Below are 17105 nucleotides of genomic sequence, written 5' to 3' on the forward strand. Positions count from 1 at the left end.
GAGTGAAGGGCATGTACCTTAATGTGGTTGATAATTTTAATCACATTCTGCAAAACATTGTTAACTTCACATGACGTTTTTGACTAGCCAGCATTTCTTTATGAATGACACAGTGCATAGACTCACAGTGACTTCTTTGACCCAACTAGTCTTTGACCTGGACAGAAAGCTGTCCAGTCATGGCAGCCGCTCTGTCCATGCATGTACTGACACAAAACAACCAATTCAGTTTTCCTGATATGTAATCATTCAAATACTTGAATAGTTTTGCAGCTGTGGTGTTTGTTGGCAACAAAAGTGCACATTACATATCTCTGTGCACATCCACCTGAAAAATATATTGTACAGAAGCAAGCATTGTTGCCTTGTTTTCAACATTTTAAATTATGTTTAAAATATAAATTGCATTCCTGAGTCAGCCTAATCTAATACTCATCAACCTGGCTTGCGCACCATGGTGACTCATTAATCCTCTCTAACAATTGTGCCTCAGTATCCTCTGCTATTTTATCAATTCATCTAGTTATGGTGCTAGCTGAAAGAGAAACATGTGCCACATTTTGAACTGCAGACTGAAGCATCTCCTAAAAGTTCATGACAAATGTCCTTAGCAGCAGATGGGATCAACTCTTCACCAATAGTAAAGGGCTTCTTAGCTTTAGCAGTGCAATTAGCCACTAAGAATGATACTCTCTGTGCAGATACATTTAATGAAGTGGTTGCCTTCAATAATTGTGTCTGTTCTTCATGTTCACATTGTTTTTTTTTTTTTTTTTAGAAATTCCAAAGGCTTGTCTTTATTTTATTTTATTTTATTTATTTATTTAGATGGAGTCTTGCGCTGTTGCCTGGCTGGAGTGAAGTGGCACAATCTCGGCTCACTGCAACCTCCGCCTCCGGGTTCAAGTGATTCTCCTGCCTCAGCCTCCTGAGTAGCTGGGACTACAGGCGCAAGCCACCACACTCAGCTAATTTTTGTATTTTTATTAGAAACCGGGTTTCACATTATTGGCCAGGATGGTCTCGATCTCTTGACCTCATGATCCGCCCACCTCAGCCTTCCAAAGTGCTGGGATTACAGGTGTGAGCCACTGCGCCAGGCCAAAGCTTGTCTTTTAATGCAGGGTGCTTGGTCTCTTTGTGAAGCAGTTTTGAAGGTTTCATGGCTTTGTTGGATAACCGGTTGCCACATATTATACAGAATGGGATTGAAGAATGTGAATCAACTGTTGCAATGAAACTGTAATTTAAGTGGAACCTTTGTTATTTTCTTTTAAATGCAGTTTTCTTTTTATTGGCAGTCTTAGAGTCTTCTACTGTCTCATCATTGAGTCTTTCCCGCTTTTCAAAGAAGCTCTCCAGTGATGTTTATTTTTAACTCGTTTTGGCTAGGGTTAGCTTGTGGGCTTACCAAAACCATGACTGAGACAAGTGTGCAGTATGGGAATGAGGCACGGATGGAAGTGGTAAATAAAATAATGGGTGGGCCATGCATGGACTAAAATGTGTCAGATTCAGACTTAAAGCCTGCCACTGGATGCAGCTGTACAACTGAAGTATATCAACTGATTTGCCATATAAAGCCTGCTACCAGATGCAACTTAATTGTCACTTGCCGCTCACTGATAGGATTTTGATATGAGTCTGCAAGCAATTTATTTATTATTGTCTCTGTGCAGTCAAACCTCTCTACTAATGTTAATCTGTATTTTCAGTCACTCCACAGGGCTAGCAACACCCTCTCAGCTCCACCTCAGATCATCAGGCATTAGATTCTCATAAAGGGCATGCATCCTAGATCCCCTGCATGTGCAGTTTACAATAGGGTTCACATCCTTATGAGAATCCAATGCTGCGGCTAATCTGATGGGAGGTGGAGCTCTGGTGGTAATGCAAGCAATGGGGAGCAGCTATAGATACAGATGAAACTTCGCTTATTCATCTGCTGCTCACCTCCTGCTGTGTGACCTGGTTCCTAACAGGCCAGGGACTGGTACCAGTTTGTGGCCCGAGGGTTGGGGGCCCCTGGAATATAGGACCACATTTGCAGTGTAGAGAACAACCAGGACATTCAGTAATTAGCTTTTATTTCTTAGGTTGTATAAATAAATATTTTGTACCTTAATAAAGGCTGTGCCTTGATCATAAATGACATTACATGGAAGTACTGAGTCTCAATCACTGTTGTAGAAGGCAAAAGAATGAAGTTCAAACACACTTGTTGAACCAAAGGAATGAATAATTGCTTCCATCACCATTTCTGCACTTCTATCTTGACAAAAGAAGTATCTGAAAACAGCAATTACTGATTTTAACAATAGTTGACATTTCTTGCTGTGCACATTAGTCAGTATTTACCCTTCAGGTATGACATTAATACTAACCCACGCCTAACACTTTTTTAGATACAAATGATTATTGGTTCCCTTTGAGCCATCAAGAATGATGACAGTTGTGGAGACAGTAGCAACTGGCAGCAACTACCTCCTTTTTTCACCACTCCTATAGGGCTTCCCAACAGGACTGTTGTCTTCTTGGGTTACCACTGGCTCCTGGTCTTTTCTTCTCCCCATGGGTGCTTGTTCTGGTTTTTAATACTCCTATAGGGTCCTCATGGCTCCACAGTCATAACATCCACACTCTGATCCAGAATATGAAGGCATGCTTTATGCTTTACACATTTAAAGTGAAATGTAGACCTCTATGAAAATTATGCTTAAAATATAAATTGCATTCGTGAGTCAGACTAACCTATGGCAAACTCTTTTTAAATTTTACTCTGCAATACATTTCTTTCTTCTTTTATTTTTTTAACTGATGATTTTTTTTTACATTATGCTGTGAGGCTGCTATGTGTTAACCCTGATGACAGTGATATCAAAATTATGATAGTGTATGCTCCAGTAATTTAACAGAATGAAACTTAGCATCATCCATTCTGAATCATTAATAGAAAGCTCGATGCTGGGTGAGCTTCAGTGAAGTAGGAAGGAAAGGCATAGACATCATGTGTAGAAAGGTTATGTCAAAGCAAACTATTATGACCATTTGAGACTGTAATAGTTATGTATCTTTCAATTTATGTTTCTATTGCTGTAGAAAATATAGTGGACTTTTACTATTCTACTTTTTCTTCAATTTGCAATCTAATTTCAAGTAGCTATATTACAGGAACTTTTTCATTCTTCTCTCATATCACTGAGCACATAGCAGGTGTTCAATAAACGCTTGTTGATTAATTGATATGAACAAATAAATACCATACTTGCAAAAAGTGTCCTTGGGTTTTTAATAATGCTTATAAAGGCTCAATGTAGTATAGAATACCATACAACACCGTTTTTCTGCTTTCTTTTTATTCCTAAATAAATCAGATGGGGTTGATAATGTTAGGTGTTCATGTCACTGTGAGTCTGGTGTGAACTGGCAGTTAGAAGGCTAACAGGGTGAGGAGGACATCTGCCTATTAGGGTGACCCGGCATGAGGCAGAACCTGAGCAGAGTAAGGGAGAGACCCATGTGAGTGGGTGACCTTGGTGGGGTGTCATTGTCTGAGGAAGTTGAGGAGGGTGTTCATGTGGGGTAGGGGCTAAGATGAAGAGTTAGAGTCTGAGTAGGGTAAGGGGGACATGCAAACTGGCTTTTGAGTCCTTGGATGGGGAATAGGTGATGACAGAGATGGAAATCTGGCTACATACAGAGGAATTGGTTAAATAAATAAATAAATATATGAAAGAGAATGGGAGTTAGTTTCTTACTATTGTAAAAGGGGTTGGAAATATAGCAAAGGAGAAGAGTAGATGAACCCTGAAGATTGGGTTCAACACTACTGGTGTGAACTCATGATTTTTAATATAAATAGATAAAGATAGATAAAAAATACAGTTGTGTATTTATAAACACTCTGAACATTGGTGTATGTGTGTTTTTGTATGTGTTATGTACATACACATATATATCCACTTGCTCTGTCCACTGAGAAGACTTTGGAGCAGCTATTTTCCACAAGAATGGACCCAAGGGTTCTTTGAGAAACACTGCTTTCAGGTCTGGAGCAGGGGAAGTTTGGTGGGTCTAGGTCATCTTGTGGCAAAATAAATAACTCAGACCTTCTTGGAGGTGTTTCCACTGGCTGAACCATGTTATCCTTGCATATTAATATAACTATGATTTTAATAGATTATAACCCACTGATAAAACAAGAAAGCAGGAGTCCATGGTGATATAATTAACAAGATAATTATATCACAGGATATTTAAATAGTTTAGAAGTATATCATCACAAAAAATTAGTTAGAAAGGAATTTCACAGTGGAGAAAGATGGGTGGTAGGTCTCATGTTAATCTAATGATCAAAGTGAATGCCATTATCAATGAGACAAATTAAAATTATGTCCCAATTTTAATACCAGAAATGTATAAGATCAGGTAAATCCAGATTGGAGAACATTACAAAATAGCTGGCCTATGATTGGCAAAGCATCAAGGTCCTCAAAGTCAAGGAGAAAGTGAAAACCTCTTGCAGCCTAAAGGGGACTAGAAATTCATAAAAGTAAACACAACACGTGAATCTGAATGCTTAGATCACTTTGCTATAAGGACACTACTAGGACAACTGGAGAAACTTACTGTTGTCTACAGATTAGAGAATTTTATTAGTGTTAATTTCCTGATGTTGATAGTTATATGATTATATAAAATAATGTCCTTTTTTTGCTGGAAACACAAAATTTGGGATTGAGGGACAATGGGACATGATATCAGCAATTTATTCTCAAGTGGTTTAGGAAAATAAAAGATTTTGTGCTGTACTTCTACATTTTTTCTTAGTTTATGATTATTTTTAAAATATTACAAGAAATGCCTCTTGAATTCAGTGTAAGAAAGTGTGAACAAATTACTTAAAATAAATTTCAGAAGTTATTCCTATAATTTTATCTAATGATTAATTAATGCATCTACAAGTGTTGTCTTCATACAAATTTTATTAAGTTATCCTCTTGTATAAACCTAGAAAGAGCAAATTGGAAATGTTCCTCTTGAATATTTTTAGAACTGGCAAGAATATTTCTTCAGGTGATAGAGAATCAGAACTATCTGAAATTCTCTGGAAGCACATTTTAAAAAATGTTTACATCACATTTTGATTGGCCATATTTTAAATAAGAATTCTCATTAGTATTCTTATTTTCTGATCATAATTGATCCCACTCTTGATTAGTTAATATAATTCTTTTAAACATCAACTATTTTTCTGTGCTGTGATAACAAGTGATAGCTTCAGGATATACACATATATAGGAATACAGGACTTTTAATTTATTACTAAATGGTCCTAAGATTCTTATTCTTTTCCTCCCTCCCTTTCTCACACCTTTGCCTCTCCTCGTCGCCCCCCTTCTTTTCCTCTCCTACGAATGAGAAAATGCTAATTATTGCTACAAATCTTCAATACTGTGCTAGAGGACTAACCCCAAATAATAATTTTGATAAGAAAAAAGAAAGAAGAATCGTTGGAAATGAAGAGTCATCTGTCATTATCTGTAGATGACAAGATGATGTAAATGGAAAAATCATGGAATTTAATGAACAAGTGTATAAGAGCAAGAGACTTAAACTATTACAAATAAAGGATTTAGTTTTATGAGAAGGGCCACTGTGAATAATGCCACTCTAGTTTTAGTCTCTTCTTATCCAGGTGGAAAAATTAATTTTATATTGAAAAGCCTGGTTGTTTTCATAAGAAGTCACCTTGTTTTCTTTAGAAATAAAGCTTCTATGGATTTATGTCATTATTTGGAAGAAATGTCATTACAGAAAATAGAATTGGGCTGGGAGACAATCAATTTGCTGTTCCCCCAAACATCAATTTTCAGATATTCACTTCACTTTTCATCTTCTTATGCAAAATCGTAACACCAGCAGATTCACATATTCAAATACATAAAAATTTATATTCTATATTTGCAATGGAGTTCCATTCTTTTTTTATTTGTATGACCTTCTGACTTATTGAAATTATTATTATTGTCTTAATTACTTTCATGCATCATTGAATGCTTTTTGAACCATTGGTCCAAATTTTCAACTAGGAGTATTAGCTCAGCATGATACTTAAAATAGAAAATACTAAATTCACAATTATAAGAAATATATTGCAAATGGTGACAAATTCATCAGCAGAGACAAAAATACATTATGTTAACTGAAGAATAGGCAAGAAGAATGGCCTGCAACAACTTTTCAGAAGGTGATGATTATTAAACATGTAACAAGGCTTCCATGCAAATCACATCATTTGACATTTGACATTATAAGTTTCTGAAATGTTTGTTAACATAATCACTTCATTAATTTTTTCTTTTGAAGCTTCCATGTTCTTTGCAGGCCCGTTGAATAACCACCGTGGACCACCAGATGTCTGTAAATGTCACTTGAGGAAACCCTGATCTATAATACATATTGAGAAAGGAGAATTGAAGCAGCATTTGGGTTAATTAAAATTACACTGAAGTGAAATAGCTAAGCTAAGAGAAGCCACTCACCACTGTCCTGTCTTCATGCATATACTTCTTTCTGCATATTATTATTATTATTATTATTATTATTATTTGAAACAGAATCTCACTCAGGGTAGAGTGCAGTGGCACAGTCTCGGCTCACTGCAACCTCTGCCTCCTGGGTTCAAGCGATTCTCGTGCCTCAGCCTCCTGAGTAGCATGGATTACAGGCACCTGCCACCATAACTGGCTAATTTTTGTATTTTTAGTAGAAACAGGGTTTCACCATGTTGGCTAGGCTGGTGTTCTGCCCACCTCAGTCTCCCAGCGTGATGGGATTATAGGTGTGAGCCACCATGCCGGTCCCATGTATTTCTGTCTGAGTAGATGCTCAGTGCCATTTCCTAGCACTGACCTTGGGCTTGATACTTTCTTCTACATTATATTTAGGGCCTTTTTATATGGAGTCAAAGTGTGAAAACATCCATGATGATGATGGTGCTTTAGAAATCATTGGGTTGTTGGTTCTGACCCTCATGGGACTTTTTCCCAATAAAGTCCCTTAGATTTTGTCTGTTTCTCTATTTTCAAAAGGATACATTAATCCTCAGTTTAAGGGAAATTTTTAAAAAATATTTTCCAAAAAAATTAACTGTTAACTTTTTTGGTTATTATAAGAAAGGAATCTTTCTGAATTCATTTATTATGATATTTGATGCTTTTAGATAAAGAAAGCCAACAAAAAACTTCAAATTGCATAGAGACATATTCAAACATGGTGGAGTCCTTAGAACATTTGTATAGGCATGTGGCTTTTGATTTCTGCATATTGAAGGCATTGGACACTTTAACAGTATATTTATTTGGGTATGAAAAAATCACATAAAAATGTATGTATGTATATGAGTGGAGGGAGAGAAACAGGTAGAGACCTGAGAAACTCCTACTTCATGATACTCCAAGGAGGATTCTCTTTGCTAACCTTATGTTTTCTTGGCTTTGAAATGGAAATATCTGGTATTTCCAGCTTGGATGAAATCACACAATTCTAATGAGTTTTCTTGATACTTGCTCTAACCTGATTCAGGTCAGCTTATTGCTTCTTTCTTGTAGTCAAAAAGCAGAGGAACAGGAGGTAAACCTTCCCTTTTTCATTAATGTTTCAGTAAGTGATCTTAACTCAAGCACTTCTAATTAAAATGTAAAGATCATTAGTATGCACCGTTAATAGAGGTTTTTCTTTCAACTCAGAATGCTTCGGATGGAGGTGCCAGGCACACTCCTACACCCACCGGTGCTGAACAATTGCTTCTCTTGGCAAGGTTTCAGAACAGCTGGGGGTTTCTGTCTGTTACCTGAGCTGCCGGTGACAACTGCAACTTATGTCAGGCTCAGGGGCAAGGAAACAGGAGGCAGGGCTGGAGGAGCCAGGAGGAGAAAAAAAAAACTGCAAAGGCAGCTTTTCCCTTCTTACTGCTATCAGTCTCTCAGGGTTGGTATTGCTGAATGAGAAAGAGGGAGATATATGCTAATGCTAATAAGAAAGGCATTAAATAATATTTTAAAATTATTTACTCAAAAAGAAAAATAAATTGAGATGTATACTCATATGGTACAGATCATATTTTTTCCTTTTGGGGTTGAGGAATTCAAATATCTATGTAATCCCCAATCATGCAAAACATTTCAATTTGTGATATCTTTTCCTGAAGATTCATATTACTTTTGATTTGATATTTAAATTGAGATATTAACTGCTATTTGATGGTAAGAAATTTTAATTGTAATGGCTACATTATTTCATTTTGAATATGAGAATTTTGATTAGTTGAATCTTTAAAGGCCTATGATATATGTATGAGAATTAAATGGAGATTTAACCCAACAGCTTGTAATACTTATGGCTTATTTTATATGTATTGGGCTAATAAGACTAAATTGAAGAGATATAATAAAGAACAAGTTAAAACGTAGACAGCTAAGCCAATGTCCTATTACATGGCCTTAATCTTAGGGACATTAATATGGGGATTTAAGATAAATCAGAAATAAGAATTATGTCCATTGTGTCCTAGTCACTCTAGTAATTATAGAAAACTTTTGTTAATTTCTTGTTTTTATTTGCTTCTCTATGCCATCATCTCAACTTCTAACCCATTTCAATTAAGTTACAATATAATTAGTGTTTCTATTAAAATATTTGGAGATAATAGAATAAAAATAGTTTCTTCTATAATCAGAGTTATTGTGTTGCCTTCATTTGGGTTATTTGTGATTTCAAATTTAGTTAGACTCAGTGGCAAGTGCTCATCATATGCACATTTATTTTTATGCCTTTCATCTTCTTGATTAATCATGTTTGAACTATTTGAGGAAGATATTTGAGCATTGACTTTATACTGTGATTTTATAGAAAACTCATCTTAGATTTAGAAGGTTCGAAGACTTTGAAAACTCAACTATACAGTGATGGGAAGTAGATGACTATTATACGCTAGCATACCTGCAAGAAGAAGGTGCTGGGTTTTAGTCTGCATCATAAATTTAATTTTCAATCCACACATGAATTGTTATAACTTAAAGGCATCAATAGATTCATCTACTTACTTTGGCAGAAAGACCGAGTGGTAGAAGTAGAGTTGAAGTCAAGGAAGAAACATTATGAATGACTGTCTTTTATAATAAATACAGATACTGCTCAGCTTTTCCTTTAGATAAAATTATTGGAATATATTGGGATAGGCCCAGTTGTTACTTTTTTTCCCTAATAGAGATTATTTGTTACCTATAAATCAATGGATTCAATAGTCATAGTTTTATAATAGTTTATGATTTTCATGTAAGCATTTACAAATAAAAAATAGATCATATGTTTCATTGTTAAAATGTCTCATATACAAATACTTACTCATTTAAAAATATATGTGAGCATCTAAAATGACCAAGGAATTAACTCTTAGATATTGAGAATTCACCCAGTAAGCCAAACGTAAATGTTCTGTGAAAGAAGACTGATATGGTTTGGTTCTGTGTCCCTACCCAAATCTCATATTGTAGCCTCCATAATTCCCACATGTTGTAGGAGAGACCTGGTAGGAGATAACTGAATCATGGGGGGCAGATCTTTCCTGTGCTGTTTTTGTGGTAGTGAATAAGTCTCATGAGACCTGATGGTTTTATAAGAAGGAGTTTTCCCACACAAGTTCTTTTTGCCTGTGGCCATCCATGTAAGACGTCACTTGCTCCTCCTTGCTTTCCACCATGAATGTGAGGCCTTCCCAGTCATGTGGAACTGTAAGTTTATTAAACCTCTTTCCCTTGTAAATTGCCCAGTCTCAGGTATGTCTCTATCAGCAGTGTGAAAACGGACTAACACAAAAACCTTGGGAAAAACAAATTGTCAATACATTCCAAGTTGAGCTTATCAGAGCCCACAAAACTATAACCCATTAGAACAGTGATTTGGAAACTTGAGTGGGCATCAGAATCACCTGGACAGCTCATTGAATTCATATTGCTCCACTCCACCCTCAGAGTTTCTAACAAGTTCCCAGGTGATGCTTATGCTGCTGTATTGGGACCACATTTTTGAGAACCACTGCATTAGATGATGTCAATAAAAATGTTTTAAACAATTTCTTTGCCTTATTTTAGATTCCAATTGGGCTAAGATTTTAATTTTTTTCCTGTGAAGCTCATCAGAAAAAATGACCTTAACATTTTGTAATGTCACTACAAGATGCTGTCTACAATTATTTTCACACTCATTTGGGTTATAGATACATGTCAACCAACATGCATGACATATATCTGATATATATATTTTTATAATGATGTAGTATCTATATCTACCATCTATCTAAGTACATGTTTATCTCTATCATCTATCAAAATATTAATTTATGCTGGATTTGTTTGAATTCCATTAAACTCCTAAATAGCTTAGTAATTTTGAATTTGAAGTTGGGGATGGTGGTTTGGAAAAGGTTACAAGTTGGTGGAAAATCTCTAAGGATTTAATACCACAGTTCTCTCAAATTGACCTTAGTGACCCATCACTGTCTTTGCAGAGAAAATTAGTAAAAAAAAAAATCATAGGAGATCTTAAAATATCAAATGTCTTAAACGATTCTATCATTTTATGAAAGTGTTTCATCACTGAGATATTCTAATCTCTGAGATTAATGATATTGTAAAAATATAAAACTGCAAGTATATGTGAATAGTTACTTTGGATTGACTTATGTATATATTTTGTTTCCTTTCCTTTAGATTACATACTTTCTCATCTCCTCAATCCTAACAGAATTTTAAACATATAGTCAATAGCATAATCCTAATGTCTGTAAAATTCTGCCTGGCAACTAGGTTGATGGGAGCAGATGTTAGGCAAATAACTGTGGAGCATCTATGTGAGCTGCCCGCTCTTCCTTGCTTGAGCTCATACAAGAACTTGTACTCTTTCTCCTTCTTCAGCTCCCACTTGCCTGCACTTGATGAGAGATTTAAAAATCAGGGAGCATTATAAGGGGCAGGCTTTTTAGTGGAGGTGTTCCCCTCCCTTCCCCCAGGAGTCTGAGTGACTGCTCTCAGTGGGTGGAGAATGCCCTGAATGTGGACATACCACCTGCCTCTATTGCCTTACCTCCACATCTCCTGTTATCTTCAGAGAAGTTAGGTAAATAGTTGAGGCTCCAAGTATTTTTTGGAAGGTTTCCTCTGATATTTTTCCAACACAGTTTTGACATTTGGGGTGTGGCAGATTAGCATGTATTTCTGAAAGTTTAGCAGTTATGTCTACTAATAAATTTTAAAATCTTTATTTGATTGGAAACTACAAGGGTATTATGGAAGTGGAATTATAGTTGTATACATAAAGTGTTGAAGTATATTAAGAGGTGGAGGTCATATTCACAGGGACTCCAAAAAAGAGTGAAAACAAAAGATGACACATGAGCAGGTTGAAGCATCCATGGGTAATTACATATAGCTATACATGTAAAACTTTCAAACAGTAACATTATGTAATTGTATATGAAGGCATTCAGTATATATTTCTCTGAAACTTTCTTTTTTGACTTAAAATTTTATCCTGAACATTTGTCCATTTTGGTACATACAGATGTACTTTGTTCATTTTAACAGTGATCTGATTATCTGTTTCATGGTTAAATTCTGATTGATTTAACCAATATCCTGTTAATGGACTTCTACCTCTCCATTTTACTGCTCTAGCCAATGATATTGCAATGAAAATGTGTGTGTGTGTGTGTGTGTGTGTGTGTGTGTTTGTGAATATGTGTGTATACATGTAGGAGTGTTTTTATAAGATGGATCCTCAAAACTAAAATTTCTCGGTTGATATGTATGCATGCATATTTGAAATTTTGAGTTATTGTTCTAATTGTCCTTTAAAATCTTTTTACCAGTCTCACCAACAACATTGAAAGTGAATTTTTTTACAACATCAAGAATAATTTTTTTTCACTCCCTCAGCTGTTAATAAGATATTATGATAAATGATGACTGGTATAGAATAGCTATTCCAATTTATATTCATCTGATCAATATTGAGGTTTTCATCTCATGTTTATTAGTTACTTGCTTTTTGTCCATAAATTTCCTCCTTGTACCTGTTGATTATAACAATTCTTTTCCTAAATAGTATTCTAACACTTGTATAGTTTTATTTTACATATTCACATCACTAAACCCCTGGAATCTTGGTTTGAATAAGGGAGGAAGCAGGAATCTAAGTTTATTTATTTTCAAAAAAAATAGCAAATTCTTCAAATACTATTTATGGACTAAATAATTAGCGTAATGATTTGAATTGCTACTTTCACAAGATAAAATATTATCTTATGCCTGCGAAGTATCTGAACAAGAAACTTCATTGTTGGCCAATCTTTTTCCTGCCATGTATTGTAAGGAATGCAAATAACCTACAGAAAAAACAGCATGTGCAAAGACCTAGAGGCATCAGTAATGTGCTTTGGAAAATTTGGAATTTTTAGCGTAGTTGGAACTTTAAGTTTAGGAAAAAGATTACAAACATTATTAGAAAGTCCATAACAAAATCAATGAAAAACATACCGTAATTAAAATACAACTCTCCAACAGAAGCATGACATTTATTTATTCTGATTTGTTTTAGATAATCTATACCAGGGACCTATTTCAGCCCTTTCTTATTTTTTATAGAAGGTCAATATGTTTAAGTACAGTGCTTTAAGAAGCCTTTCCCTTTTACTCATTATTATTATTAGCATTTTAAAGTAAGCAATGTTATCATTTATATTTCTATAGTTTCCATCTTTCTTCTGGGAAGAGGAAATGCTGAGGGAAAAAAATGCACTGAGAGCTCAGTATTTGCATCAACTCTTCCCAAATTTCTGTTTTAATTTTCTGCTGAGAAAACTCTTTTCAAACTTCTCTTTTCCTCTCTCTCTCTTTTTTTTTTTTCCAAACAGAACCTAAACATAAGATTACGTGACAGTGGGAGGTAGGGCATACAAGCAGACAGACTGTGTATATTAGAGTTTTTGTTACTATTTTTTTCATCTTCAATGTTGATTTTTTTTGTAAGGCAAATACAGTGTCCTCTGTGCTGAAACATATCCAAATGTTGCCTATTTTGATTAGATCTTTCAATTATGGTTATGAACTCTAATTCAAGGTAAATAAACACCCGTAAATAAATCTAGGCACTTATAGTCAACTCATTTTCACAAAGGCCTCAAGAACATACACTGGGGGAAAGGACAATATATTAAATAAATGGTGCAGGAAAAATTGGTTATTCATCTGTAGAAGAACAAAACTACATCCGTATCTTTCACCATATGCAAAAGTTAAGTGAAAATGGACTAAAGTCTTAAATCTAAGACCTGAAACTATGAAAATACTAGAAGAAAACACTGGGGAAGCACTCCAGGACATTAGTTTGGGCAGAGATTTCTTGCATAAGACCTCAAAAATACAGGCAACCAAAGCAAAAATGGACAAATGGGATCACAACAAGTTAAAAAGCTTTTGCACAAAAAAGGAAACAATCAACAAAATGAAGAGACAACTTACCGAATGGGATAAAATGTTTTCAAACTATTCATCTGACAAGGGATTAATAACCAGAATACACAAGGAGCTTGAACTCCTCAATCAGAAAAAAACACAAATAATTCAATTAAAATAGGGGCAAAAGATCTAAGTAGACATTTCTCAAAAGAAGATATACAAATGGCATACAGGTATATAAAAAATTATCAGCATCACTAATCATCAGAGAATACAAGTGAAAACTACAATGAACTATCATCTTACTCCAGTTGAAATGACTTTTATCCAAAAGACAGACAATAAGAAATGCTGGTAAGGATGTGAAGCAAAGGAAACCCCTGTACATTGTTGGTGGGAATGTACATAGAACAGCCATTATGGAAAACAATATGGAGGGTCCTCACAAAAACTAAAAATAGAAATACCATGTGATCCAGCAATCCCACTGCTGGGTATATATCTAAAAGAAAGAAAATCAAGACATTGAAGCGATATCTATGTGCCCATGTTTATTGTAGTGCCATTTACAATAGCCAAGATATGGAATTCCCCTAAGTGTCCGTTAACAGATAAGTGAATGAAGAAAGTGTGATATATATACACACAATGGAATATTATCCAGCTATAAAAAGAATGAAATCCTATCATTTGCCACAACGTGGATGGAACTGGGGGATATTATGTTAAGTGAAATAAGCCAGACACAGAAAGACAAATATTGCATATTCTTACTCATATGTGGGAGCTAAATAAAAAGAGAAAACAGATATCATGGAGACAGAGAGTAGAATGATGTTTACCAGAAGCTGGGAAGGAGGGAATAGAGAGAGACTGGTTAATGGATACAAAAATATAGTTAGATAGAAGGAATAAGATTCAGTATTTGGTACCACAATAAGGTGACTATAGTTAACAATAATGTATGTGTATTTCAAAATAACCAGAAGAGTGGAATTGGAATGTTCCTAACACAAAGAAATAATACATGCTTGACATGATGGATACTGTAATTACCCTGATTTGATCATTACACATTGTATGTTTGTATCAAAATATTGCATTTGCCGTATAAATATGTACAACTATTATTTAATTAAAAAAAAAACAAAAAACCCAATTACACTTTTATGTGGTTAGAATACTGTCTCTTTTTATTCTCTTTTCCCATTTCCTGCCTATCATGTATTCAGATAGCTGCAGGCAAGAAAAACATCTTCAAAAGTTATTTTGACTGAAATTAGCATCATTTTTAAGATTTAATCATTAAGATGTAATTAAAGTGCCATCATGTGTACTTTTAAATTGCTGATTGAAATCCACGTCTCAATGTAACCTTTTTCTAAACATCATACCTCTCTATACCAAACCCAAAAGCCCCACATTGTTTTAGATTTACTAATACAATCAACATACTATTCTACAACTCCAAAATATTCATTGAAAGCTATTTAATTCTTGTTGTTGTTGTTGTTGAATGGTTGCATGTTTAAGGGTATTTCTTTTCTAATATTGCGTGCAGATATTGTACTGAAACTATGAGAAAATAGGGCAAGGAGTGTGAGAGAATGCTGTTTATAATGATTGGTGGCACTCAGAGCCTTACATTGGGATATAATGCTAAATTGACTTTTGCAGAAATACACAACTTGTTGTGAAGCTTTGGACATTTTCCATAACCAGTGGTGCCAGATCCTGGAGGGGCTGGGCAGTCTGGGCAAAGACAAAGTAAACAAGTCAGTAGAAAAAACAATGATTAGAAAGACTGACCTCTGAACCATAACATCTCTGAGCTCCCAAAAAGGTCAACCTAAGTTTGGCAAATACTTCAATCCTCCTGGTGACATATAACCTTGGATGTTGATCACTCAAACTTTTATTGTTGTTTATATCTAGAAGTGCAAGTTCTGGGAGGATGCCAAAAGTTTTGTGGTTATGATGTGTGGGGTATATTAGTTGGCATTGCTGGCTTGGGAAATCTATTGTTCTGAAGTGGAAAACCTGCTTGTTTAACATTCTCTCTTCCCATTCTGGAAAAAAAAGTGCGACTAGTTTCTTTCCAGAAACCATATATATATATATATATATATATATATATGTATATATATATATATTTTTCTTCTAGTATACTTGGAAAGGAAATCAGAGAGTGGTTCTCTCAGTACTGAGGTGCCCAGACAAGACAATGGCACAGTTGAAATAAAAAACTGCAGAAAGACTGATGACAATCACTTACTTAAGCACCGAATACTGGAGTTGTAGCTTAGGTTGAAGGTTTGAAGGTGTCTGACACTGCCTTTTTTACCTTTATTTTTATTAAGAGAAGGCAAATAGACTGTGATGTTTCTTTTTTTCTAAAAAAGTATTAGAACCTTGTTAATTATGGTAGAGTGAACATGGGCAGGAAAAGGAAAATATAATTTTAAGTATAATGGTGCATGCTGGAAACACAGATTGGCAAGCATATGGGATTCTGGCATCTGGACAGAAGCCTTCATAACCATCTGCTTCTCAGAGGTTACTTTGGCAATTTTTGCAGCAATTCCAGTGATTCACAGGTCTGGGCTAACAATTTTTAGCAAGCAGCTAAAGAGGGCACAGGAACATAGAGGCAGTTACTCAGAGCTTCTGTCCACACATTAGTTTCATTTTCCTGGGTATTATGTCACTTTAAGATAATCTATGTGCCACTATTTCATTGTGATAGCAGCAGATGTTACTTCATGCTAATATTTTTTACCCGTTTTATTCACCAGGTGACACTCAGTTTTACCTTGGGAATAAATTATCTCTTCTGGTTCCATGAGATGTGAGGAATATGTGAAAAGACTTGAGTTCTTGTGTGTTCTGAAGTGTGAAGACCTAACTGGTTACCTCCAGCTCTCCTTGACTTTCTCATTCTTCCTCATGTTCCTGGGAATTTTAGAAATTCCTGCATGTTTTCAATTCTGAATAGTGCCGCAATAAACGTATGTGTGCATGTGTCTTTATAGCAGCATGATTTATAATCCTTTGGGTATATACCCAGTAATGGGATGGCTGGGTCAAATAGTATTTCTAGTTCTAGATCCTTGAGGAATCGCCACACTGTCTTCCACAATGGTTGAACTAGTTTACAGTCCCACCAACAGTGTAAAAGTGTTCCTATTTCTCCACATCCTCTCCAGCACCTGTTGTTCCCTGACTTTTTAATGATCGCCATTCTAACTGGTGTGAGATGGTATCTCATTGTGGTTTTGATTTGCATTTCTCTGATGGCCAGTGATGATGAGCATTTTTTCATGTGTCTTTTGGCTACATAAATGTCTTCTTTTGAGAAGTGTCTGTTCATATCCTTTGCCCACTTGTTGATAGGGCTGTTTGTTTTTTTCTTGTAAATTTTTTTGAGTTCTTTGTAGATTCTGGATATTAGCCCTTTGTCAGATGAGTAGATTGCAAAAATTTTCTCCCATTCTGTAGGTTGCCTGTTCACTCTGATGGTAGTTTCTTTTGCAACCCAAATGTCCAACAATGACAGACTGGATTAAGAAAATGTGGCACATATGCACC

This window comes from Pan troglodytes, chromosome 2 (assembly GCF_028858775.2).
Source record: "Pan troglodytes isolate AG18354 chromosome 2, NHGRI_mPanTro3-v2.0_pri, whole genome shotgun sequence".
NCBI classification, from domain to species: Eukaryota; Metazoa; Chordata; class Mammalia; order Primates; family Hominidae; genus Pan; species Pan troglodytes.